Here is a 27,898-nt window from a genome sequence, read left to right on the forward strand (position 1 = left end):
AAGTCCTGACTTAAATGTGAAAAAAACCCTTTCTACTCTTCTCAGTAAGAAAAAAATGTATTTCTTGAAATAGATACCAAAAAATATTTTGTCTCCAACAACAATCCATCCCCTTACCCCAACCCTGAATATTAAATTATCAGTCCACTATGACGTGTCTGTATTGCTGTAAAAAACATTGCGTTACCCTCAGGTACAGCACCAAAGATGTCAGAGTATGATACCAACGAACACCTCCCTATCCTGGCGCGGGGACACCCGGTGCGCATACATCTAGACGTCGTGAAGGGCAGCTGTGACAGTCTCCCTGTGAAGGCCGTGGCGAGTGACGAAGGCTACCACGGTTCATCGAATAACTCTCCTCGTGATTGCAAATATGAAACATTTGCCACGCATAACTCTGGCCTTGACCCCATCACACTGTCCTGGCAGAATATAACGGTCAGTGTCAAGGGCAAGGAGAAGGCTTGTTGCCTTGGAGATGGCGTTGCGACGCCGAAGCAGATCTTGAAGAATGGTGAGATAAAATATGGGATACATATCTGGGTTAATACGTAAAGATATCATGTGCTCAGGAACTGGAATTATAGTCATTAACACGTTCTGGTGAAGGTTCTTTAACTAAGCGTACATGTACGTACATCAGAACAAGATATATTTCTGATTAATGACGAATCTTCTACATGAAACTGCATAAATAGTTTATATAAATGTAGAATCTTTAACTAATTAAGAAGGAATTAGCGGGGTTTTAATAAGTGGATGAACACGTACGAATCGTGAAGCGAGCAAGGTGTAACTAAGTAACGCTATGTCTTTTGGAGGTGAATAATCTAATTGTGATTTTACCATATGGTCTTACTGGATGCCGCAGTCAGTTATGGACAGACACGTTTGTACCCCAGGTGCCTGGCTGTCAGCTCGAAATCATTAATCGAAACACTAGATGATCCAGTATTCTAAACGTCAACCATGGCGTGATTATGTATGTACGGAGTGATGTAGATTTATGGACAAATCTGTTATGTTCGAGTTGAAAATTCTATGAATCATCTTATAACATTATTGTAGTGATTGACGTGTAAGTGACATGGTGTCTCTTCAGTGACTGGCCTTGTGAAGCCGGGGATGCTGACAGCAGTGATGGGAGTCAGGTATGTCGACAGGTGTGATGGGAGTCAGGTATGTCGACAGGTGTGATGGGAGTCAGGTATGTTGCCAGGTGTGATTTGTATGTTAACAGGTGTGATAGGTATGTTGACATGTGTGATAGGTATGTTGACAGGTGTGATAGGTATGTTGGCAGGTGTTATATGTATGTTGACAGTTGTGATAGGTATATTGACATGAGTGATAGGTATATTGACAGGTGTGATAGGTATATTGACAGGTGTAATATGTATGTTGACAGGTGTGATAGGTATGTTGACAGGTGTGATAGGTATGTTGACAGGTGTGATGGGTATGTTGGCAGGTGTGATAGGTACATTGACAGGTGTGATAGGTATGTTGACAGGTGTGATAGGTATGTTGACAGGTGTGATAGGTATGTTGACAGGAGTGATTGGTATATTGACAGGTGTGATGGGTATGTTGACAGGTGTGATTTGTAAGTTAACAGATATGAATGGCGACAGGGGTGTATGTGATTGACATGGTGACATCAGCATGGAATCTCTCATACCCTCTCACTGACATATTCATGACCACCCATGTCTCCTCGTTGTAGCGGTACCGGAAAGTCTACCCTGATGAACGTGCTGGCCCACAGAAACACACAGCAATATGACGTCACTGGTGACATCAGTGTTAACGGCGTCAATGTAGGCAACGGCATCAGGAACATTTCCGCCTACTGTCAACAGGACGAGATGTTCATAGGAACACTTACAGTAAAGGAACATCTTGAGTTTAGGGTAGGTGATTGACATGTTTGATTTAATCTTTGAATTGAACTGATGTGTTCTTAGAAGTTTACTATTTTGGTGACAGACACCCCAAAACACTTGTACGTTGCTGAGAAACCAGAAATGATAATCAGGGCGTTCTGGGATTTGAACCCACAATGATAGGTTTCTTTCACGCCAAAGGGAAGTAACTCTTTATAACACATTTGAGGCAAGGCGACTTGATACCTGGGCTACCTACGTCTCCTGTTATTGATGATAGCAATGAATACAGCGAGTAAACCATTTCCCTATTCATAAGAAATCTCCGTTGTACGATTCCGACTATATCAGGAGCATGTTTTTATGAAACACTAACAAATGGTGATGACACCACGTGTTCGCTTTTTTCAGACGCTCCGGGTTCGATTCCCCACATGGTTGAAATGTGTTTAGCCCATTTGTAGTATCCCCCGCCGTGATACTGCTAGGCTATTGCTTAAAACGGCCTAAAATAATACTCACACACTTAGACCAAGGAGAACTTAAATATTCAACTATATCGTATTTCAGGAAAAGTTCTTCCCAATTAATTTCGCCAGAAATGTTCTGAAACTAAGACATCTCGCGTATGACGGTGTTTGAAAACAAAAAAAACCGACAATTATAATCTCATTTCCCTGCACAGCTTGTGCTGTCTTGTATGCACTTAAATCGGTTAACAGTTTATGTTTGACATTTCGAACTTGTTTTTAAACCCCAGCTGTCTCTGAAGACCGATGCAAAAATACGTAACTGCCGTGTTATATGTAGTTGTTATGTCGCCATAGCGTGTGCTAGACAGTTATAACGGCCTGGACAGATCTTTAATTGTTTTCACTATTGGTTCTGGAGAATTGAGAGCCTAACGAGTACTAACAAAGATGATGAAAAACTTGGACCCTGCAATGTTAGTGTTTGATGGTCGCTTTGATATTCCTCTGCACAATGCCATGCAACAGAACCGCTTAGAAATATGTCACAATCAAGCCAATTAGTGATCTGAAGGGTGTGTAGCCGTTATAAGAAAATATATGTGGTTTAATTCCTTTTTATTGCTCTTCCACAGGCCCTTCTGCGCATGGACAAGACGTTGCCTGAAAGAGCCAGGAAGCGGAGAGTCGAGGAAGTGATGAGCGAGGTCAGTCAGCTATAGAGCTGATGAGATGTGACTCGGGAGTCAGGAAGATGTTTTTTGTTATCACCTTCCACGTGAAGTTATAAATATCGCAACCCCTCACTTCTGATATCCCTTTCTTAACGGATTGCTAGGTAGACGGTTCTGTTCCGGTGATATCCCTTTCTTAACGGATTGCTAGTTAGACGGTTCTGTTCCCGTGGCTTGTGGGTGTGTCGTTTTGCTAAGGCGTTGACGACAGCCCACACCCCACAGCCCACCATCCCAACCCCTACCCCTTGAAAACACTTGGACCCAAACATTGAAATACTCGTGTTCAATGCCAAGGGCCATAGTGACATGTTGGCAAATCCTAAAAGACGGCATATGTTGGATAACAAAACGAAAACAATAATTGATCAATAGTATTTTACATTTCAATACGTCTAACGGTGATCGATAATAGCGCGGCATCGATGGTATTGATAGGATAACATGGGCAGTTTCGATACATCGTTGATTTGAACGATGGTAACATCCCTCGTATTTGATCACGAGGGATGATAACTCTTCCAAACTGAAAATGATGGCTGACCGACGGTGTGATGACGTGCTCTGAGTATTGATCAAAGCATGTTTTCATAAAGCGACTTCAGAACTAAGACTTTGAACTTCCCTACTTTAACGCCGAGTGGAGGAGGATGAACATTTCTCCTCCACTACAGATCCATGAACTAGGTGATCAACTGTGGCTTGTTTCAACTGAAATAGCCCCCATCAGTCACGCCGTGATACTGAAAAACTGTTCAAAGCAGGGTTAAACCAAGCTCATTCACCCACATCAACAACAACCGCTTGCACCTGTAAATATTATTTACATCAATTAACAAGCTGGGATTTGTGTGGAGACAAGGTATATTTTTCAGTTACAGCTGCAAAACCTTCTTAATATTGTCTTTTATTTAAACAACACCTTGCAACATGCCATTTCTGTGGAAAAAAATGTATTTAATTTCAAAGACACATCTGGGACAGTTTTCATTTTGGCAAAACATCCCAAGTAAAGGGGATAAAGAAAAGTCCCCAGTAAAGGTATACATGTGTTTTAGTGCCGGTACATTCTTGTGTTCTAGACTGGGCTGACGGTGTGTGCTGACACGGAGATCGGGACACCAGGGAAGAAAAAAGGGATTTCGGGTGGACAGATGCGAAGGCTGTCTTTCGCTTCTGAGGTGTATTGTTGATAGAGCTTATTGTTGCATGTTTCTGATCACAAAACTCCCGGGCAAAAGAACGTGTATTGAAAATTGGATTTGACAGACAAATTACAAGTTATCAAAACATTACTTGGCTGAAAACTGCCTCCGAAACACTACAACTTCAGGTCCAAAGCACAACTATGATACCCGTATATACCTGTGAAGATCCGGGGTAGAATAGGTCTTCAGCAACCCATGCTTGTTGTAAAAGGCGACTATGCTTGTCGTAAGAGGCGACTAACGGGATCAGGCTCTCTGACTTGGTTGATGCATGTCATTGTATTCCAATTGCGTGGATCGATGTTCATGATATCCATCACTGGATTGTCTTGTCCAGAATCGACTATTTACAGACCGCCGTCATATAGCTGGACTATTGCTGAGTGCGGCGTTTAAAAAACAACAACGAACAAACAAACAAACAATGTTCCATTTTGAGTGAAAGGTATTGCGACGGGATGATACGTATAGGTGTTCCCTCTTTCCCCCCAACACTTATTGTAAACAAAGCACAACAATCAATATCGTATCGTGGTGATATTACGTGTATATGTACATGTATATGTTCAGCGAAACACTTCAGCAAGTCTCGCCATGTTAACGTGTATGTGTGACTTCCACATCGTCCGTACGCATGTGCAGCACACATTCATTCAAGCATGTCATCTTCTCTCTACATTCTAATTGTTGCGCCCATGTTGAAGGACATTTGAAGTGGTATCCGATGTGGTCAAAAGTATAAGGAAACCTTACATTAGAGTCTTGTTTCTGACAAATGTTTCCAATTATTGACAAGGATCAATTGTCACGAGTCTGGATGGTGGTCATTGAGGCCTAATGGGATGACAGATATATAATTATATAGATTCAAGTCCATGTGTTGCAGACATCGAAACAGGATATACTAGTTGGTATCATTTAAATATATGCCTTTTGAATCATGCCTCTTTTCAACTTTTGTGAATGTGTACACGGTACCGGTAGTAATATGAGCTAGCAATGTGTCTGCAAACCCTTTAGCGCCGCATACGGCAGCCGGGTTCGTGTAATAAACTTACGGCCAAAAGAAACGTTACCAACGATATTTCTAGGATAAAATATGATCAACACAATTCGAAGCAGCAATAGCAATTGTATTGTAGAAATTCATCATTCAGAACAGTAAAATGCGAATTTACTAATTTAACAACAAAGTCCTTGACCTCCAACAGTGACATTTCTTGACAAGGGGTCATTTGTCCAGTATTCGATCAACAACATTGGTTACAACTTTAAGGTGACGACGGCCCAGACCGTTCAATACGGGATATGACCTCCATGAGCGGCAATGCATCTTCGAATGCGGCATCGAACTGAGTAGACAAGCGTCCTCACATCGACTGCAGGTATCCGATTCCATTCCTCACGGAGGGCAACGATCAACGCTTGTCTCGTGAAGGGAGGATGTTGACGTTTCCGAAGACGACGCCCCAGCTGGTCCCAGAGATGTTCTATGGGTGACAGATCTGGTGATCGAGCTGGCCACGGCAGGACAGTCACGTTGTTGGCGTTGAGGAAGTCTCTAGTAATACGGGCTTTATTGGGTGTGGCGTTATCTTGTTGGAACACCGTCCGTTGTTGACGCTGGATGAAAGGAAGAACCACTGGCCGTAAGATATTGTCAATGTAGCGTTGTGCTCTCAGATTGCCTTCGATGATGACAAGTTCCGTCTTCTCGTCCCCGCAAATGCCGCCCCAGACCATCACACCTCCGCCCCATGTCGTCGATAAACTCGCGTCCGCCCATCAGGTTTGAAGAGTTGGAACCTGCTCTCGTCACTAAACAGCACTCGCCGCCATTCCCTTTGTTGCCATCGCTGAGTTTGCCTGCACCACGTCAATCTGGCACGTCGATGTTGACGGGTCAAGGTAATGCCCTTGAAAGGGCGATAATCCCGGAGACCATAATGTCGTAGTCGTTTGGTCACTGTTTGTCTGCTGACCGGATGTCCTAAGCTGTTGGCAGCTGATGACGTCGCTCTGTCTGCGGTTCTGCCAGTCTGTCGGAGACGTGCGACCAGTCTGGTAATGGTCATCTTGGAGCAGTTCATGTTAATGGCAACCGCTCTCTGTGTCGCTCCCATCTGAAGCATACCTATGGCTCTCTCCCTCTGGACAGCGGTCAGTCTTGGCATGTTCGTTGGTGTTAATAATCGCAATCAATGATAGGGAACAGATCCGTGCGTAATTTATACCCGCAAATTGCACGATAATTTGGGAAAGAATGTTTTAAAAAATTGCTGACAAACACCAATAGCTCCCAAAATCCGCAAAGCACGTGCAAAGAACGACAGAGAACATGAAGGCTGTATTCGTGAGATGTGTTCTTTACTGTTTTTGAACAGGTTGGCATCTTTGCTTCAAAGTGGCAAATCAGTTAATGTTGGTAACGTTTCTTTTGGCCCTCAGTTTAATAATAAGATTATTTACAGACCGCCTTCATATAGCTGGAATATTGCTGACTTCGCCGTCAAACAACAAACAACAAACAACCAACAATCGAATTACCATTTCGTGTTTGTTTTGATTTTAGCAATTATCAAACATAGGTCTGTACTTTCTCTTTCCCCCAGTTTCTTGAAATTTAGTAAAGGAACAGTATTTTGTGCTGACATTTGAGATTATGGTTGAAAATAATTCAGGTTTTACACTCAAATAATTTTCACTTGACCTGCTGTTTCCTATATACGTGTCACGATGGGAAACATAAGTATATTGCAGGGCAGATTAGCTATAGTAATGTAAAAGAAACGGGTGGTCTTTAACTTCTTTTGAGTAGTATGCAACTGGTACAATAAATGTCTTATTGTGATATCGTCCTAGAATAACCAGATAACGTTGTATGCCTGCCTCAGATATTGACAAATCCTCCTCTGATGTTCTGTGATGAACCTACCTCTGGTCTGGACTGCTTCATGGCGGAGAGCATTGTGAAGACCTTGCAGACTATGGCACAGCGCGGCAGAACAATCGTGTGCACGATCCATCAGCCGTCGTCAGAGGTCTTCCAGCTGTTTGATCAGTGAGTGAACTGGCTCTCCTAGACCATACAGTCTCTGCCAACCCCATGGTCTAACAGTCTCTCCTACCTTGATCTACGTGACTCGGTTGGTTCTACAATCTTCCTGTCTCTTATACTCTGATCTAGCCTTCTTGTCTTGTCTCTGGTCTTACTGTCTCCCCTATCCTGATTTATCTGTATGTTCTAGTCCAAGGGTCTGTATGTCCTAGTCCAAGGATGTGTATGTCCTAGTCCAAGGGTCTGTGTGTTCTAGTCCAAGGGTCCGTGTGTCCTAGTCCAAGGGTCTGTATGACCTAATCCAAGGGTCTGTATGTTCTAGTCCAAGGGTCCTTGTTCTAGTCCAAGGGTCTGTATGTCCTAGTCCAAGGGTCTGTATGTCCTAGTCCAAGGGTCCGTGTGTCCTAGTCCAAGGGTCTGTATGACCTAATCCAAGGGTCTGTATGTTCTAGTCCAAGGGTCCTTGTTCTAGTCCAAGGGTCTGTATGTCCTAGTCCAAGGGTCTGTATGTCCTAGTCCAAGGGTCTGTATGTCCTAGTCCAAGGGTCCGTGTGTCCTAGTCCAAGGGTCCGTGTGTCCTAGTCCAAGGGTCTGTGTGTTCTAGTCCAAGGGTCCGTGTGTCCTAGTCCAAGGGTCTGTATGTCCTAGTCCAAGGGTCCGTGTGTCCTAGTCCAATGGTCCGTGTGTTCTAGTCCAAGGGTCCGTGTGTCCTAGTCCAAGGGTCTGTGTGTCCTAGTCCAAGGGTCCGTGTGTTCTAGTCCAAGGGTCCTTGTGTTCTAGTCCAAGGGTCCGTGTCCTAGTCCAAGGGTCCGTGTGTCCTTCTCAAAGGGTCTGTAGGTCGCACCTAATCCTATGGTGTTACAGTATAGCTCCATGGTCTAGCTGTACTTCCGACTCTGGATTAACTGTATCCCGTCTCTTCTAGTTTGGTTCACCTTGGTCTAAATGTCTCTCCTACTAGGGTTAACCTGTCTCTCCTACTCCCATGGTCTAACTGTCTCTCATTCCGCTGTCTACAAAGTCTCTCCTTCCCCGGTCTACAAAGTCTCTCCTACTCTCATAGTCTCTCCGCCTCTCTTACTCCCAATGCCCAACTTACTCTATTATAAGGAACTACCTGCATCTCTTTCTAAGGCACATCGCTCCCACCTGCAAATTCTAATTGTCGTCCAGAAGTTTTCAACCTAGCTGCCCCGCTACCGGGTTCAGAGTATATCTTGTCATACAGTAGTATGATACTACTACTACTACTACTACTACTACTACTACTACTACTACTACTACACTACTACTACTACTACTACTGCTGCTGCTGCTATTACTACTACTACTACTACTACTACTGCTGCTGCTGCTGCTGCTACTATTACTACCACCACCACTACTACTACTACTACTACTGCTGCTGCTGCTATTACTACTACTACTACTACTACTACTACTACTACTACTGCTGCTGCTGATATTACTACTACTACTACTGCTGCTGCTATTATTATTACTACTACTACTACTACTACTACTACTACTACTACTGCTGCTGCTGCTGCTGTTGCTACTACTACCACTGCTACTATTACTACTGATGTAATAGTCACTAGTTTCTACAACTTCTATCTCCCTCTGTGGGTCCCTCCTCCTCCTCCTCCTCCTCCTCCTACTACGTCTACTATGACTACTACTACAACTGCTGCCACTACGACTAATACTACAACGACTACTACGACTACGACTACTACAACTAGAACTACTACTACGACTACTACTACAACGACTACTACAGCTACAACTACGACTACTACAACTAGTACTACTACAACGACTACTACAACACCAACTACTACTGCTACTACTACAACGACTACTACAGCTACTACTACGACTACTACAACTAGTACTACTACTACGACTACTACAATAACAACTACTACAACGACGACTACAACTAGTACTACTACTACGACAACGAAAACAGGTACTACTACTACTACAACTTCTACTACGACTACTGTAACTAGTACTACTACTACTACTACGTCTACTACTAGGACAACTACTACTACTAGTACGGCTACTACTACGACTACGACTAATACAACCACTACGACTTCAATTACCACTACTACTACTGCTGCTGCTGCTACTACTTCTACTACTACTGCTGCTGCTATTACTTCTACTACTGCTACTACTGCTGCTGCTGCTGCTGCTACTACTACCACTGCTACTATAACTACTGATGTAATAGTCACTAGTTTCTACAACTTCTAACTCCCCCTGTGTGTTCCAGCTTGTGTCTGCTGTCTGAAGGCTATATAGCCTACCTTGGATCAGCCGGGCAAGCGGAGAAATTCTTTCTAAGGTAGAGAGTTCTTTAATCCTGCATACTTACTTTGATTTACTTTCACCATAAAATATTTATTTTGTCTAAAACGGCCTCCATAATTAATAAGTAGTACTTCAATGACCGACACATTGTAACAGATGTCAGGGTACTCATCGGAAGACGTGTGGCTGCAAATGAAAGTATTAATACATAAAAATGAGACACCTGCTAATCTCAGCCGTTGTGTGTTGAAGTCAAGGGCACCTGTGTCCTGCAAACCACAATCTGGCTGACTTCTACATCAACACACTGGCCATTGACCCTGGCAGAGAGGAGGACTGCCGACGGAAAGCAGTGGTGAGTCTTACTTACATCAGATGTCGTGCAAGCTGTAGTGAGTCTTACATCAGATGTCGTGCAAGCTGTAGTGAGTCTTACATCAGATGTAGTGTGAGCTGTAGTGAGTCTTACATTTGATGTAGTGTGAGCTGTAGTGAGTCTTACATAAGATGTAGTGTGAGCTGTAGTGAGTCTTACATCAGATGTCCTGTCAGCTGTAGTGAATCTTACATCAGTTTCGCGTTTCTTTTAGCGGTGAGTATATTACTGCCTCCTCAACTTGTAGCCAAGATACAATTTGTACTGTTTCTAGATGTACATGACAAATACACTGCCTTGAAATGCTCACGTCATATAAAATATGGAACGGGAGTGTGATGGGTGGGGGTTTGGAAACGTGTTTGGATGTGTGTGTGTGTGTGTGTGTGTCTGTGTGTGTGTGCGTGCGTGCGTGCGTGCGTGCGGGGGGTGGATGTGGGGTGTGCGGGGTGGGGGTTTTGAAACGTGTGTGGGTTATGTGGGTGTGGGTGTGTTGTCTGATGTGGGTGTGTTACTACAGACAGAATAATTTGTCTGTCATTGCTTCATTATCTTTGTGTGTAAAGCCTTAGAGCTTAGTTTCAGTATTTTCTAGATCAAATGTTTGTCTCCGTTAGGTCACGTGTTGCTGCTGACTTTACCAATTTCCAAAAACGAAATCCTAAAAAATAGTACACAAAAAAAACATCATCAGAGGATAATTTGTTTTAGCATTTTAGCCTTTAGCATTCCTTGTTTATAAATTCAAACATCTTAAGGAAAAGACTTACTCCAGAACTGTCCCATGGAGGTTATAATGGACTTTCAGTCTATATTCTATTATAGTTTCTGTACATTGTTCATGAACTCGGACAAAAACTGATGGTATTACCCATGGTAATAACCTTGACTTATCACCAGGATTGAACTTTAGCATTACAAACGTGGACGTTTCAATTTTTCAGGCGCTGTGTGACGCCTTCAGGAAGAGCGAGGTTAATCAGACTTTACTCTGTAATCTGCAGGAGGTGACAGGTCAAAGCCAAGCAAACATCAATTCTTCTTTGGTAAGCAGTTAACATATAGTCTCAGCATCAGTCTCTGTTATCTGGCTAGATGGACACTTGACATGTGCCTACGGGAGCGAGAACTGTGCCAAAATCAAAATAACACTACGAATAGTCATTTTTGTAAAATGTTAACCGCTCATAATAACAACGTGCACAGACGGTAAGTTAAATGAGATTAAATTAATAAATAAATGCCATCTGGTCGTCAGAGGTGCTGACAGTGGTAGTTTTTGCTGCTTCTGGTTGACTCTAGGAGGTGATGGGGTAGCGGTGGGGTAGCCGAGAGGTATAAGCGTTTGTTCGTTAAGCCCAAGAGAACCGTGGCATTGCTGGAATAGTTCTAACAGCGTTGTAAAGTCACACTCACTCACTCACAACTGCTTTAATATTAAATCTAGAAAAATCATAGTCCCCTCTGTTACAAGACACGGTGTCAATATATCGTCTGCGAATACATAAACTGCATCTGTCTACCTTGACCATCTTATCAACGTTTTGCGATTTTAAAACTAAAGCAATTATGCTTGTGTTTTATTTCAGTTTCAACACGCCTTTAACAATGGAAATGACAGGTAAGGCAACGTGACTTTGTTCTCAGTACCTTATTCAGTTGTCTCGATGGGCTCAAGGAATGGCTTGAAGCCAAGACTACAAGAGCTGTCCAGTACTCGCCAGCATAATAAACTGGGCGGCAAATAAAGTAAAGGTCGAGTTCCATGATCGATAAAAAAATAACAAGAAGAGGTTTTGTTGTGAATTATAATATAATCGAGGGAGGGTAACAAATGATTGATCAACCATAGTTTGAATGAAATTGTGCAATCACAGGTAATGTTAGCTCAAGGTAAACTATGGTGGGGTAAGAAATTTCATTTTCAAAACTTGTCTGAAATGTCACCCAAAAAGGGTCAGACACACTACAAGTTCATTGTCGACACAGTTACGTTCAATAGCGTGTATGACGTCCAGCTGCCTCAATGCATGCTGTGATACGCCGCCTCATCGATGACGTCAGTCTTCTGATAACGTGGACTGGAATCCGTTGCCACTCGTCTCTCAGGGCCTGCTGCAATTCTTGTCTGTTGACGGGAGGCTGATGGCGTGCTCTAATCTGTCTGTCAAGATGGTACAACAGAAGTTCAATAGGATTCATATCGGGTGAGTGGGCAGGCCAGGGCTAAACGTCAGCGTTCCGAATCAGTCTTGCAGTATGGGTCCTGGCATTGTCGTATTGAAACAATGTCCCCTGCTGTTGGTTTTGTAAGAACGGAAGCACAACTGGCTGCAACACTTGGTCTCTGTACTGCACAGCGTTCAGGTTTCCCTGTATAATCACCAAATCAGTCTTCGAATTCTGATCTCCACAAATACCGCCCCACATCATGACACCTCCCCCGCCGAATGGATGGACCTCTTGAATACACGCCGTAGCCAAACGTTCCCCTCTGCGTCGATAAACTCGTTCTCTGCCGTTATTTTGAAACAAGTTAAACCGGCTTTCATCAGTAAACAGCACTCGACGCCAATTTCTCACTTGCCAGCGTCGAACCTGCCTCGCCCATCGTAGTCTCAGGGGTCGATGTTGAGCAGTCAGTACCATTTCTCGGAAAGGACGATACGCTCGGATTCCAGCAGCACGAAGTCGTCGTAGTACTGTACGTTGGCTAATGGGATGTCCCAACGTTGTTGCTGCCGTCGCCTGTTTCGCAGGTGAATGAGCCGTATCTGACCGTCTTCCAGTGGTGTTGTCACTCGGGGTCGTCCGGTTCTAGGCCTGTCCTGTGTCCTCCCTGTCTGCCTGTACCGTTGAATCAGCCTGGCTACTGTCAATGGTGTACAACCAAACCTTTTGGCAATTTGGACCTGTGTTGCCCCCATTTCGGCCATACCGATGGCTCTCTCTCTGCTCCTGTGACAGTCGTGGCATTTCTTTTGTGTGCTTTCATCACTTGTGGTTATACCCTGCAGACGAACGCATTTTTACGGCTAACGTGCACGTGCAGTTTATGCCATAGGCGGGAAACCTGTTTCACCATTTTTTGTCACCGCACGAGCACCGTCAAAGGTGGCGCGTTCGGGTGAGGTGTTTTTTTTTGTACCTGTTCCTGGGCAGTCATATTCCCAATACCCACTTTCCACTAGTTCGCTGTTTTTAGGAAAATTACAAATTGCCAACCTATACTTTCTTTTACCTCTTAGTTTATAATCCTACACTTTCCCAGGTGTAAGATTTTGGCGACAATTCGATCACTTCACTTCACATTTACCGTGAATATGTTATCATACACTGTGTAGTCTTTTTAGAAGTTGGGAGAATATGAATACAAGAAACTTCTTTTTATAGATAGCAACTTCTTATATTCAATGAACGTCGTTTCAGCGCTACTTTTTGCTCCTTCATCAGGTGTATCCATAAAAAGTGTCATGTATTAATACACTGTGTAAACACTTCCAGTACAATAGAACACTACAGACTGGGCAAGATAGACACTAATATAGCGGAGAACCATATCCCAGCGGCTTAATTTGTTTTGTAAAACCAGAGACAAAGTATTTTCAGCCAGAATTTCCTGGAACAAATTATTTGTTTACCTCACCTCTCAAAAGAATATAAACTGGTCGTCCCTTAGCACATAACAATATTGACCTAAAAGGAATTTTCCTGTCACAACGTAACTGAATAAACAAGCCATATATTATATCCATTGTTAAATCTCTCAAGATCATTCACAGATCCGTTACCTGAAGACAGATCACTGTATGTATGTTGACACTCCGTCACGTTTGAGCGATGTATACACCAGTGTCCGGAGCTGAACAGACAATCCTGTATTATAAGGATTTCGTTAAGTGCACTTGAGTTACCCGGAGAAACAGACGTAGTGCCCTCAACACTGTCAAGAGGTTGGGCTCTGAGGTTTGGAAGGAACCCATTATTTGTTGAAGGATATGGCTGCAAGCATCCATCATCTGCTTCAAGTAACATCCCTAGGAGATGCAGGAGATGACCTGTTTAAGATGGAATAAGGTTTGACAGTTGTGGAGGAGCCACTACATACAAAACTCGCGGTTGATTTTGAAGTTAACAGTATGTCCCTTGGTTTTACAGTATGGCGTTGTTTTACACCGCTGACTTGACGAACACCGGAAGTAAAGCTTCCCGACATAAATGTCAGACATACATTTGACGGAAACCACAAGTCGACGAAGAACGTTTTTTATCGTTAAGAAACTACTTTTCAGTGTATATAATAATATTTCCTGTGCGTCTTCAAAATCCCATCTGCGTCATGGGAAGGTTTCAATAACAAATACAATCTACATTGCAGAAACCAACCATCACATGCTCCTAAACAGCTTGCGATGTCTCCTTCATGGCTGTGTGTTGGTTCTGACATGGCACCGTTGTCCTGTTTCTCTGACATGGCACCGTTGTCCTGTTTCTCTGACATGACAACGTTTAACAAATGTTATATTTGGGATAACGCTTTCTTAGTAAAGTACAGATTCTCGTACTTTATTTGGTTGAGTCCCGTGAAAAGAAAGTGTTATTCCAACTATAACATTTGTTACATTGGACCACTTTCTAAATGGCATGTATGGCATATATTTAGCATATTATGGCACAGTGGTTAAAACATTCGCTTGTCACGCCAATGAACCAGGTTTGACTCCAACATTGGCTGAATTCCGATTCTTGGTGACCTCTGTTGTTATAATTATGGACAGTTCAAAACAGGATTATCTTCAAGGTGAGTGAGTGAGTGAGTTGGGTTTAACGCCGCAGTTATATCACGGCGTGTCAGCTTAATGTGGGAGGAAAGCCCGAAGTGATGCAGGTCTCAGACGTTTACCACTTCGGTGAAACCCACGAGCACGGGTATGGTGCTGACAAACCTAGAAACATAATCGGGGTGAACCGGGATTCGAACCCACAATCATAGGTTTCTGGCGTGTCCAGGGGACGCAACTCTGCACAGCGAATCGCGGCGCCTTAGACGACTGGGCCACCCGTGCTCCCTTCTTCAAGGTGACGTCTCTAACGCATCCGAGCGCCTCCGTTCTCTGCAGTACAAAGAGAAGTAACTAGAAGTAACTCTGCAGTAACTAAAGAATTGAGGCTTTATCACTTTTTTGTCTTGCAGTGTTGACTTAGATTTTAATTTGAATGAAAACCCTTTTTATACTTTAAATGCGTCAGACAGTGGTAATAGTACTGGCATCCACTGTGTGGTTAAATTGTCTCCAATTTAATATGAAATACATATTAATACAATACAAGTTATTCCCTGGCAGTTGATTGGCTAAACAATTGTTTGTGTTCATATTTCCGTGAATCGAAATTTCTTCACCCAACGCCGCTAACGGACTACTGTTTGCTAAGACCCGGAGAACTGGGGTAGAATAGGTCTTCAGCAACCCATGCTTGTCGTAAAAGGCGACTATGCTTGTCGAAAGAGGCGACTAACGGGATCGGGTGTTCAGGCTCGCTGACTTGGTTGATACATGTCAGCGTATCACAATTGTGTGGATCGATGCTCATGATGTCAGTCACAGGATTGTCTTGTCCAGATTTGACTATTTACAGACCGCCGTCATATAGCTGGAATATTGTTCAGTGTTGTGTTAAACAAAAAATAAACAAACAAACAAAAACAGTCACCTGATGATGGGCGTGACCTGTAATGGGATATCATCTGATCTTTGTTCAGGAGTAGCCAGAACTAAGGTCTGACTTTAATGAAATTCTATTAACAGAGGTTAATAATAAACTAGCAAAAAAGTAATATAAAACTATACACTATTTCTGAAGGGTTTTAACCCATTCGGAACACACTGAGCGAGATGGAAAATATGATAAGATGTGTTATACTACATTCACATTTGAAACAGGTACGAACTCGAGTCAGGTGTGATGTGATCACGAGATCTTGCTATCTGCAGGTACAGCTCCCCTGGGCACAAACAGCTGCAGATGCTGCTGTGGAGAAGTGGAATCGGAATGAGGAGGGATGCGGCGGTGTTTGTAGCACAAGGTCTTCAGACTGTCGTGAGTAGACGCATATATGTACTGTCGCTGTTGACGTTGAAATGAGTTGGGCGAGATGTAGTGGGAGCGATGCTGAGTTGGGTGTCACGCCGCTGTGAACAGTATTGCAGTTATATCACGGCGTGTCAGCTTAATTTGTGAGGAAAGCCCAAAGTGATGCAGGTCTCTGATGTTTACCACTTCGGTGAAACCCACGATCTAGCTAGGGTATGGTGCTGACAAACATGCTGACAAACATGATGACAAACATGATGACAAACATTATCGGGGTGACGGTGAACCAGGATTCGAACCAAAACTCATCGCTTCCTGGTGTGCCCAAGGGACACAACTCTGCACAACGAATTGCGGCTCCTTGGACGACTGGACTACCCGTGCACCCCCCCCCCCCTCTTCACCCTCCCCCACCTCTTAGTTGCATTCGTTGTTGTAATGGCAACATTACTGCGGATGCATGATATTGTATCAATATAACAATTAATATTCTTTATAAAATAGTACTTCAAACATATATGTTCAATTCCAACGGAAACAACGTTTGATGGATTAAGACGGAACAGTTTGTAACGAAAGGAAATATGATATTTAAATTGCATTTCTGTTGATTTCGCGGCCTTCTGTGGAGTGAGAGTGAACGAAAATAATATGTTGTCATGACACTATGTCAGTAATTAGTTTTAAAGACGCAACGAAACATCTGGGACAATACAGATCCGTTACTAGGGAACAACAGACGAGGTCACTACCCTGTAGACGCCCCCAGAAGGAGTAATCGTTACACTGATCCCGAGATCATACAATAGAATAGGTCTTGCTTGCCTGTCTGATGTCATACATGATTTCAAATGACAAATTATCGCTGTCATGTTTTATTCCGATATGAAACATTGCCGTGAGTGGTAGCACTAACCTTTTGTGACATTTATATTGAACTGGCGAGTCTTGGTTTGGAGGTCAACGGTTTCTGGAAATTGCAACAAAACCCCGATCGAAATAGATTTTTTAAATAACTTACACTTGTTTGCGTTGCAGGGACCTTTCGTGTCATGCCCTTGCATATTTTACTTAAAGGCAATAAACTGTGGCTTTAAATTAACGCATATTCAGTAAGCAAGATAATATGTTCTCATCAGCCATGACGCGAACTGCCGCAAGATTGATGATGTTTTGTCAAGCAATAAACAAAAATCGTTTAGAAAGTCCAGTTTAGCGCTACGACTGTCGTATGATACACTAATGGGAAAAGACCTTTTGAAAAATGAATATGTATTTTGTCGATATGAACATTAAAATAAAACAATTATATTTGATAATAATTTGTATCGAGCACAAGAGGATAACAAGATTCTACTGTATTGCTGTGACACTGTACGTCAGTCAGTGTATATAATAATGAGGTACAGACACGTATCCGTTCTCCCATATGTTTTATATTTAGAGAATCCTAAAACATTGATAGCGACGTCAACGTATAATACTTTCACGGGCCCCTTTACGATTGCACTTCAAAAGCGCCCCTAAACGTGCCCCTAAATGTCTAATCTCAGTCGAAAACGCTCGGGGTCTGATTATTTTTATTTTGTGCCATGTCCTACACAAATACAAGGTCGAGACAGATGGACCCTTTGTCTGCACCATCGACCCGCTTCATGGAGACAGATGGACCCTTGGTCTGCACCATCGACCCGCGTCATGGAGACAGATGGACCCTCTGTCTGCACCATCGACACGGTTCATGGAGACAGATGGACCCTTTGTCTGCACCATCTACCCCCGTCATGGAGACAGATGGACCCTCTGTCTGCACCATCGACCCGCGTCATGGAGACAGATGGACCCTCTGTCTGCACCATCGACCCGTGTCATGGAGACAGATGGACCCTTGGTCTGCACCATCGACCCGCGTCATGGAGACAGATGGACCCTTTGTCTGCACCATCAACCCGCGTCATGGAGACAGATGGACCCTTTGTCTGCACCATCTACCCGCTTCATGGAGACAGATGGACCCTTTGTCTGCACCATCTACCCGCGTCATGGCGACAGATGGACCCTTTGTCTGCACCATCTACCCGTGTCATGGAGACAGTGGACGCCGATTGTTAGGTTGTGCGGATTTTATGTAATTCCGTCCTGGCAGCACACATTACGCATGATGCATGGAATCTGAGCATTTTAAATTGACTTCTTAATCTTATAATTATTGACTCTAATGAAAACCTTACCATGAATAAGTACGTAAATGTTGTTTTTCGCCGGAGGACGAATCGAGTGACCAACAGCAAGAGCACGAGACACGATGCCCAGCATTCATCCGTGGACTGAACCATTCTCTGTTGGGGTATAAACACGAAAATGCTTGTTTGTGATTTTACTTTTTCTATTCAATGCTCATTACATTCAGTATTTTGACTTGGAGACTTGAATGACGACGTCTCTTTATTGCTGCAAGGTGTGTTGCAGTTGGCGGCGGTGTTCCTTGGGCTAGTGTACCTGATGCAAAAGAACGACCAGAGCGGCGTCATGAACATCGACGCCGCTATCTTCCTCCTCATCACCAACCTCTCCTTCACCTGCATGTTCTCTGTCGTCAACGTGAGTACACACAAGTACACACATCAACACACACCTACACACATCAACACACACCTAAACACATCGACACCTACCTACCCACATCAACAAACATCGACACACACCTAAACACATCAACACATATCAACACACACCTACACACATCAACACACACCTACACACATCAACACACACCTACACACATCAACACAAACCAACACACATCAACACACACCTACACACATCAACACACACCTACACACATCAACACAAACCAACACACATCAACAGATACCTACACACATCAACACACACCTACACACATCAACACACACCTACACACATCAACACACACCTACACACATCAACACACATCTACACACATCAACACACACCTACACACATCAACACACACCTACACACATCAACACACACCTACACACATCAACACACATCTACACACATCAACACACACCTACACACATCAACACACACCTACTCACATCAACACACACCTACACACATCAATACAAACCAACACACATCAACACACACCTACCCACATCAACACACACCTACACACATCAACACACACCTACACACATCAATACAAACCAACACACATCAACACACACCTACCCACATCAACACACACCTACACACATCAACACACACCTACACACATCAACACACACCTACACACATCAATACAAACCTACACACATCAACACACACCTACACACATCAATACAAACCAACACTCATCAACACACACCTACACACATCAACACACACCTACACACATCAACACACACCTACACACATCAACACACATCTACACACATCAACACACACCTACACACATCAACACACACCTACACACATCAGCACACACCTACCCACATCAACACACACCTACACACATCAACACAAACCTGCACACATCAACACACACCTACCCACATGAACACAAACCTACCCACATCAATACAAACCTGCACACATCAACACACACGTACACTAATCTTCACACACCTACCCACATCAACACACACCTATACACATCAACACAAACTTGCACACATCAACACACACGTACACTAATCTTCACACACCTGTATGAGAACAAACATACAGTTGTCCGTATATCATCATACACTCTGCTCAGTACATATTCATCCATACGTTCACACACACACGCACGCGCGCGCACGCACACACACACACGCATGCACGCACGCACGCACGCACGCACGCACGCACGCACACACACACACACACAGCACACACCACACACACACACCACACCACACACACACACACTAGTGGAAAGCGGTGTAATGGACTTAACACAATATCTTACTGAGCAAATTATATCGCTGTGACAAGTTCACACCACCAGATGTAATAAATTCTCTTTATGAAACCTCGTAGCTACACACATCTTCACACATCTACACACATCTACACACATCTACACACATAAACGCATCAGTGAAACTACACGGACTGAAGTGCAGCTGAATCGAACACGCAACTTTTTCACTTTTTACGTCACTCCGAGAAGGAGAAAAAATTGCTTTCATGAGACAACGGCAGCAGGTTATGGTCATTAAGAAATCTGTCACTGTAACCAGCGTATAAGACACATACATGTTCCTAAAGTTCGCTTTATATTTGACGTCAAGAATGTCTCTCAAAACGTCCGTCATATTGTATGTTAACCCATTTCTTTTCAATATAAAAACAGCACCATCCCTTCTCATTTCTCTTTATTCATGATAACATGTCTTCAGGGAGAGAGTCATCCACAGGAGATTCTGTTTCGGAAGCAAATACATTAAAATTGTGTTTCCAATGTGTTAATGTAGGAGCACAACTTAATAGTCAATACTGCGTGGTGTTCAGCATTTAGCTGCTGCTGGCGACTCTACACGCCATTGATCTAAGGGAGACATGACTCGAGCCAGGAACATTGTCCCGACGGATTTAGGATGATATAGGGCTTGAGGCATGCAGTGGTAAAACTAAGTGATCGCTTGTGTCAGAATGGATACCGGTTATTAGCAGAGATCGATAACGCTGTATCTATTACTTACATTGCAACGGGAGACAAGGAAAACACAGTGACCTAAGGTGGGAAAATTTGGTTTGCGGAGTTGCCTCCTATAGTTGTTCCAGGTTCAGCTGGTTCGAAACTAAAGTTTGTCACAATGATCCTGAATGGCCTGCCATATAAAATAGTAAACAGCCATTGCTGTGCAGAGTTGTGGCCGTTGGGCACGCCAGAAACCTATGATTGTGGGTTCGAATCCCGGATTATGTTTCTAGGGGATTAATCAGTTTCCAGTTACAGGAAAAATGTTCTTTACTTTTACCCCAAGTAATAATTGATAAAAGAAATTGATCGGCTCAACTATTTACTTAAAATATTATGCGTGTTTTGACGCAGTAACGAAACGTACATGTACATGTGTATCTACATCTAGCCTATCCCATCCCTCCCCGACCACCACACACACGCACACACCACCAACCTAAATAACCTTGAACGTTACTCTGTGGCTTACACTGAATCAGAGACCAGGATACATCAGTGTATTAATACGTCAAATTGTCAAGAACATCTGTTGTAAGCCTGTTTTTAGCCAGGATTGTGTTAAGACGTCCATTTCGTCTCTCAAACTGACAGTAATTTTATTTATGAACGGAACGTGGTTTCCTTTACAAATGGTAGAACGTCACACAGCATAGGGAATGATAGACACTCCAGTTTGTCTTAGATCATCAAAAATCGTATAAGACGAATCCCTAATCTGATCATGTCAATCAAAACTAGTTTGCGTTGTATTAACCGGGGTGTCCTATTTTACTTGAGCATTTCTACATCGCATGCATTATTCCCAAAGAACACTAAACTGGCTGATGGTGGATAGGGGAACAGGCAATGACAGACATATTGATGTTGCAGTCAAATCAAACAATGTTTAGTGAATGATAGGTCATAGGCCCAAATACATGAAGTTCATACAATACAGTACAGGATGATATTACAAGTAAAATCACGTTTCAACTCTGTACAATTCTGGTCTCGAAACATATTTGAAATATAACATAACTATTGATGATTTGAGGTTGCCACAAGGCGAATAAATTGTTGGACTGACGGTCGAAATACATTTATATTTGATATATGCATTCTTTCGAATATATTTTAAGGGTGGTCATATAAGGGTGAAATGATACAGCTCTTGCTTTCTGTAATATATACATCATCTTTCAGATTTTGGAATTTTGTGGCGTCTCTCGGTGTCAGCATTAGCCTTGTACATCCAACTCGAAAACGTGAAAAATCTGTAGCAAATGTACACAAGGTCGAATTTTTTAACTATTTCTCTGCTTCTAGGCTGATCTTAAGAGATGTACAATATTCATATCTTGCTAGACGATACTATATTGGACCATTCATTCTTGGCTGTACATATCTTTCAATCTGGCAAAGGTTATGGAAACTCACTATACATCCACCATCTTGGTAGAATCAAGCATATCCTTGACCTGAACTGAACAGAATAAGTGTAACATTGCTTACCCAGGTCTGTCTACCTACTGAATCAAGATTAAATATCATGTCCTATGCCTTACGCGGAAGTCTATCAGATGGCATATGAAGTAGTTTCAGCTAGGAGTTAATGCCTTTCACCGATCTGTTTACAAACAGTCGTTCCCGGCGGAGATGCCAGTGTTCATGAGGGAGTACGGCAGTGGCCTCTACAGAGTCGACATCTACTTCATATCGAAGACATTGTCAGAGGTGAGACCATTTGATAGCCATGTGAGGTAGGTTTTGAACAGTTTCTCAATTACATCACGACATGCCATCTTGATGTTGATAGGCAGTTCGAAGTGATGCAGGTCTTCGACCAGGTCTACTTTGATAAAACTCACGAGCACGGGTGTTTAAAAACCTAGAACAATAATCAGGACAAACCTGAGATTCGAACCCAATGGCTAAGGGACGCAACTCTGGAACCTACCTGGTACATCAACATAAGGTTCCTTTGAAATGGACCCGGGTTCGATTCCCGACATGGGCACAAAGTGTGAAGCCCATTTGTGGTGTTCCCCGCCGTGATATTGCTGGGATATTGCTAAAAGCGGCGTAAAACCATACTCACTCACTCACTCATTTGAAATGCGTTTGAATGTTGGATAAGCCATATGGTATAAGAAGCAAACGTCTCAAAATACCTACTCAGTCTCAAAATACCTACTCAGATAAATATTTCCTCCTCAACGTACGAAGTGATATAGATATTTATTTTTCACTTAAATTAAATTTACTTTCATTGCATGATTAAATTTTAAGATGATACTAATGTATTTCACGGTGTAACGTTACTGTTTCAGTTGCCAACTCTCATCATTCTGCCAGCGTTGTTCGCCAGTATAAGCTATTGGATGATAGGTATGTACCTAGTTCCTTGTAGCATGTATTGGATGATAGGTATGTACCTAGTTCCTTGTAACATGTATTGGATAGGTATGTAGCTAGTTCCTTGTAGCATGTATTGGATGATAGGTATGTACCTAGTTCCTTGTAACATGTATTGGATGATAGGTATGTACCTAGTTCCTTGTAACATGTATTGGATGATAGGTATGTACCTAGTTCCTTGTAACATGTATTGGATGATAGGTATGTACCTAGTTCCTTGTAACATGTATTGGATGATAGGTATGTACCTAGTTCCTTGTAACATGTATTGGATGATAGTTATGTACCTAGTTCCTTGTAACATGTATTGGATGATAGGTATGTGCCTAGTTTCTTGTAACATGTATTGGATGATAGATATGTACCTAGTTCCTTGTAACATGTATTGGATGATAGGTATGTACCTAGTTCCTTGTAACATGTATTGGATGATAGGTATGTGCCTAGTTCCTTGTAACATGTATTGGATGATAGGTATGTACCTAGTTCCTTGTAACATGTATTGGATAGGTATGTACCTAGTTCCTTGTAGCATGTATTGGATGATAGGTATGTACCTAGTTCCTTGTAACATGTATTGGATAGGTATGTAGCTAGTTCCTTGTAGCATGTATTGGATGATAGGTATGTACCTAGTTCCTTGTAACATGTATTGGATGATAGGTATGTACCTAGTTCCTTGTAACATGTATTGGATGATAGGTATGTACCTAGTTCCTTGTAACATGTATTGGATGATAGGTATGTACTTAGTTCCTTGTAACATGTATTGGATGATAGGTATGTACCTAGTTCCTTGTAACATGTATTGGATGATAGGTATGTACCTAGTTCCTTGTAACATGTATTTGATGATAGGTATGTACCTAGTTCCTTGTAACATGTATTGGATGATAGGTATGTGCCTAGTTTCTTGTAACATGTATTGGATGATAGGTATGTACCTAGTTCCTTGTAACATGTATTGGATGATAGGTATGTACCTAGTTCCTTGTAACATGTATTGGATGATAGATATGTACCTAGTTCCTTGTAACATGTATTGGATGATAGGTATGTACCTAGTTCCTTGTAACATGTATTGGATGATAGGTATGTGCCTAGTTCCTTGTAGCATGTATTGGATGATAGGTATTTGCCTAGTTCCTTGTAACATGTATTGGATGATAGGTATGTACCTAGTTCCTTGTAACATGTATTGGATGATAGGTATGTACCTAGTTCCTTGTAACATGTATTGGATGATAGGTATGTGCCTAGTTCCTTGTAGCATGTATTGGATGATAGGTATGTACCTAGTTCCTTGTAACATGTATTTGATGATAGGTATGTACCTAGTTCCTTGTAACATGTATTGGATGATAGGTATGTACCTAGTTCCTTGTAACATGTATTTGATGATAGGTATGTACCTAGTTCCTTGTAACATGTATTGGATGATAGGTATGTACCTAGTTCCTTGTAACATGTATTGGATGATAGGTATGTAGCTAGTTCCTTGTAACATGTATTGGATGATAGATATGTACCTAGTTCCTTGTAACATGTATTGGATGATAGGTATGTACCTAGTTCCTTGTAACATGTATTGGATGATAGGTATGTACCTAGTTCCTTGTAACATGTATTGGATGATAGGTATGTACCTAGTTCCTTGTAACATGTATTGGATGATAGGTATGTACCTAGTTCCTTGTAGCATGTATTGGATGATAGGTATGTGCCTAGTTCCTTGTAACATGTATTGGATGATAGGTATGTACCTAGTTCCTTGTAACATGTATTTGATGATAGGTATGTACCTAGTTCCTTGTAACATGTATTTGATGATAGGTATGTACCTAGTTCCTTGTAACATGTATTGGATGATAGTTATGTACCTAGTTCCTTGTAGCATGTATTGGATGATAGGTATGTACCTAGTTCCTTGTAACATGTATTGGATGATAGGTATGTACCTAGTTCCTTGTAACATGTATTGGATGATAGGTATGTGCCTAGTTCCTTGTAGCATGTATTGGATGATAGGTATGTACCTAGTTCCTTGTAACATGTATTGGATGATAGGTATGTACCTAGTTCCTTGTAACATGTATTGGATGATAGGTATGTACCTAGTTCCTTGTAACATGTATTGGATGATAGGTATGTGCCTAGTTCCTTGTAACATGTATTGGATGATAGTTATGTACCTAGTTCCTTGTAACATGTATTGGATGATAGGTATGTACCTAGTTCCTTGTAACATGTATTGGATGATAGTTATGTACCTAGTTCCTTGTAACATGTATTGGATGATAGGTATGTACCTAGTTCCTTGTAACATCTAATTGACGATAGATATGTACCTAGTTCCTTGTAACATCTAATGGACGATAGGTATGTACCTAGTTCCTTGTAACATCTAATGGACGATAGGTATGTACCTAGTTCCTTGTAACATCTAATGGACGATAGGTATGTACCTAGTTCCTTGTAACATCTAATGGACGATAGGTATGTACCTAGTTCCTTGTAACATCTAATGGATGATAGGTATGTGCCTTGTTTCTTGTAACATCTAATGGATGATAGGTTTGTACCTAGTTTCGTCTAATGGATGGTAGGTAGGTTTCAATATAATAGGAAGAAAGAGGTCAATCAGAAGTCGATGAAAGTGTCTCATCACCTCGTCAGTTTCAGTAAAATGCATTACATATTTGAAATGTTCAACCTTTTTCGAAGGTCGTTTAAATATTATCCTTCCTTACTGCAGTCGTTAATGTATTTACTTAATATGCACTACTGTGAAGCAGTGGGGTAGCCTAGTGGTTAAAGCGTTCTCTCGTCACGCCGAAAGCTCGGGTTTGATTTCCCACATGGGCACAATGTGAGAAGTCCATTTATGCTGTCCCCAACCCGGATATTGCTGGAATATAGTAAAACAATCGTAAGACCATACTCAGTCACTAATTATGTTCTATGACGCCAGGTCTTAACCCTTCTGTGACGTGCTTCCTGGTGTTCGTGGCGATGATGATCCTTGTAGCCAATGTTGCGGCTTCTTTCGGTGAGGACTCTTTCCTTTCAGTGAAACTACGACAGTACACCTTTCTCAATGCATTCTCATTACAAACACTTATGAATGAATTGCTTTTGTCTAATTAAAATGCTGAGAATACATAATCTTGGAACGATAAACAAACAACGGTACACGAAACTCGAACCACGAGGACATATTAGACAGGAGACTCCTACAAGATTGAATAGACAAAGGGACACCTGGCCGGTTGACTAGACAAAGGGACACCTACAAAATTGACTTCTTTGAGAGGCATTTAAAGTTGGAGTGCTATCATACTTGTATATATGCTTGTCAACCATACCCTGTATCCCACTTACTTAATAAAAGGCTTAGAACCTACAACGAAACGTCGCTCCTGGCTGTAATAAAGAAGTTGTTCATCCATATATACTCAACAACAAAAGTTCCTGTGATACCAATATTTTAGTGTATTTTTCAAACAAGTAAAGTTTGGTTTTCAATATTGTAGTACTTGTATGGAATCAAGTCACAAAAAACCCAGCTGCTACAGAAAAGCATGTATTCCATGCAAAAGTTGACTTTTATGCAAGCCCCATGTATTCCACTACCCAAGAATGGGTATAAAACTGGTGCGTTAACGGGATTCAATATGCATTGTTTAGCATCGTGCTGACAACAACCACTCAGAAAAACAACAACACAATGCAATTATTCAACATTACAAAATGCCGCGCCTGTCCGAAAATGAGCGTCCAGAGTATGCTTGAAGCAGGATCGAGTCAACGTGATGTTGCAAGACAATTTAACGTCCACAGAAACACCATTTGGTGTTTATGGCAACGTTGGCAACAGACGAATGCAGTCAGAGCCCATCCTCGGAGTGGCGGGCCACGCGTAACCAATAATCGACAAAACAACTGGATTCGAACAACACACTTACGAAATCGATTCCAGCCAGCAACAGTGACTGCAAGAAGCATCCCTGGCCATCGACGAATATCTTCACAAACCGTACGTCGTCGCCTCAGATATGCAGAGTTTGTCGCCAGAAGACCCGCCAGACGTCCCATTTTGACAGGAAACCACCGTCAAGCACGTCTACAGTGGTACAGACAGCGTCTACGCTGGACGGCCATGCAGTGGGGACAAATTCTATTCACTGACGAGTCTCGTATTCACCTCAGCCACAGCGATGGACGGATTCGAGTGTACCGACGTCGCGGTGAACGTTACGTCCATCATCGTATCATGGAAGAAGATCGGTTCGGGGGCGGCAGCGTTATGGTATGGGGTGGGATTACACCAAGACTGGGGACCCGATTGATATTGGTAGAGGGAAATCTCAATGGACAGCGCTACCGCGACGAGATTATCGGCCCTGTTGTTCTACCGTTTTTGCGTCGTCATGGCCCAGGCATCACCTTTCAACATGACAACGCCCGGCCTCATATTGCTCGACTTGTTCAGGACTCTCTTCAACAAAACAACGTGAATGTTATCCCCTGGCCGCCTCGCTCCCCTGATCTCTCACCAATCGAGCACATGTGGGATGAGATGGATCGGCGCATTCGACGTCAACCACGTGTTCCACAGACACTCCAGGAACTTCGAAGCATGCTCCAGCAGATATGGACAGATA

At 42.5% G+C, this 27,898-nt stretch overlaps 1 pseudogene; it reads left to right on the forward strand.

The window, feature by feature from the left end:
• Positions 1 to 207: 207 nt before the first annotated feature.
• The window catches only part of LOC124126723, a 34,700-nt pseudogene continuing 7,009 nt past the window's right edge, over positions 208 to 27,898 (forward strand).

This window comes from Haliotis rufescens, unplaced genomic scaffold, assembly GCF_023055435.1.
Source record: "Haliotis rufescens isolate VD_foot unplaced genomic scaffold, xgHalRufe1.0.p SCAF_10, whole genome shotgun sequence".
NCBI lineage: Eukaryota > Metazoa > Mollusca > Gastropoda > Lepetellida > Haliotidae > Haliotis > Haliotis rufescens.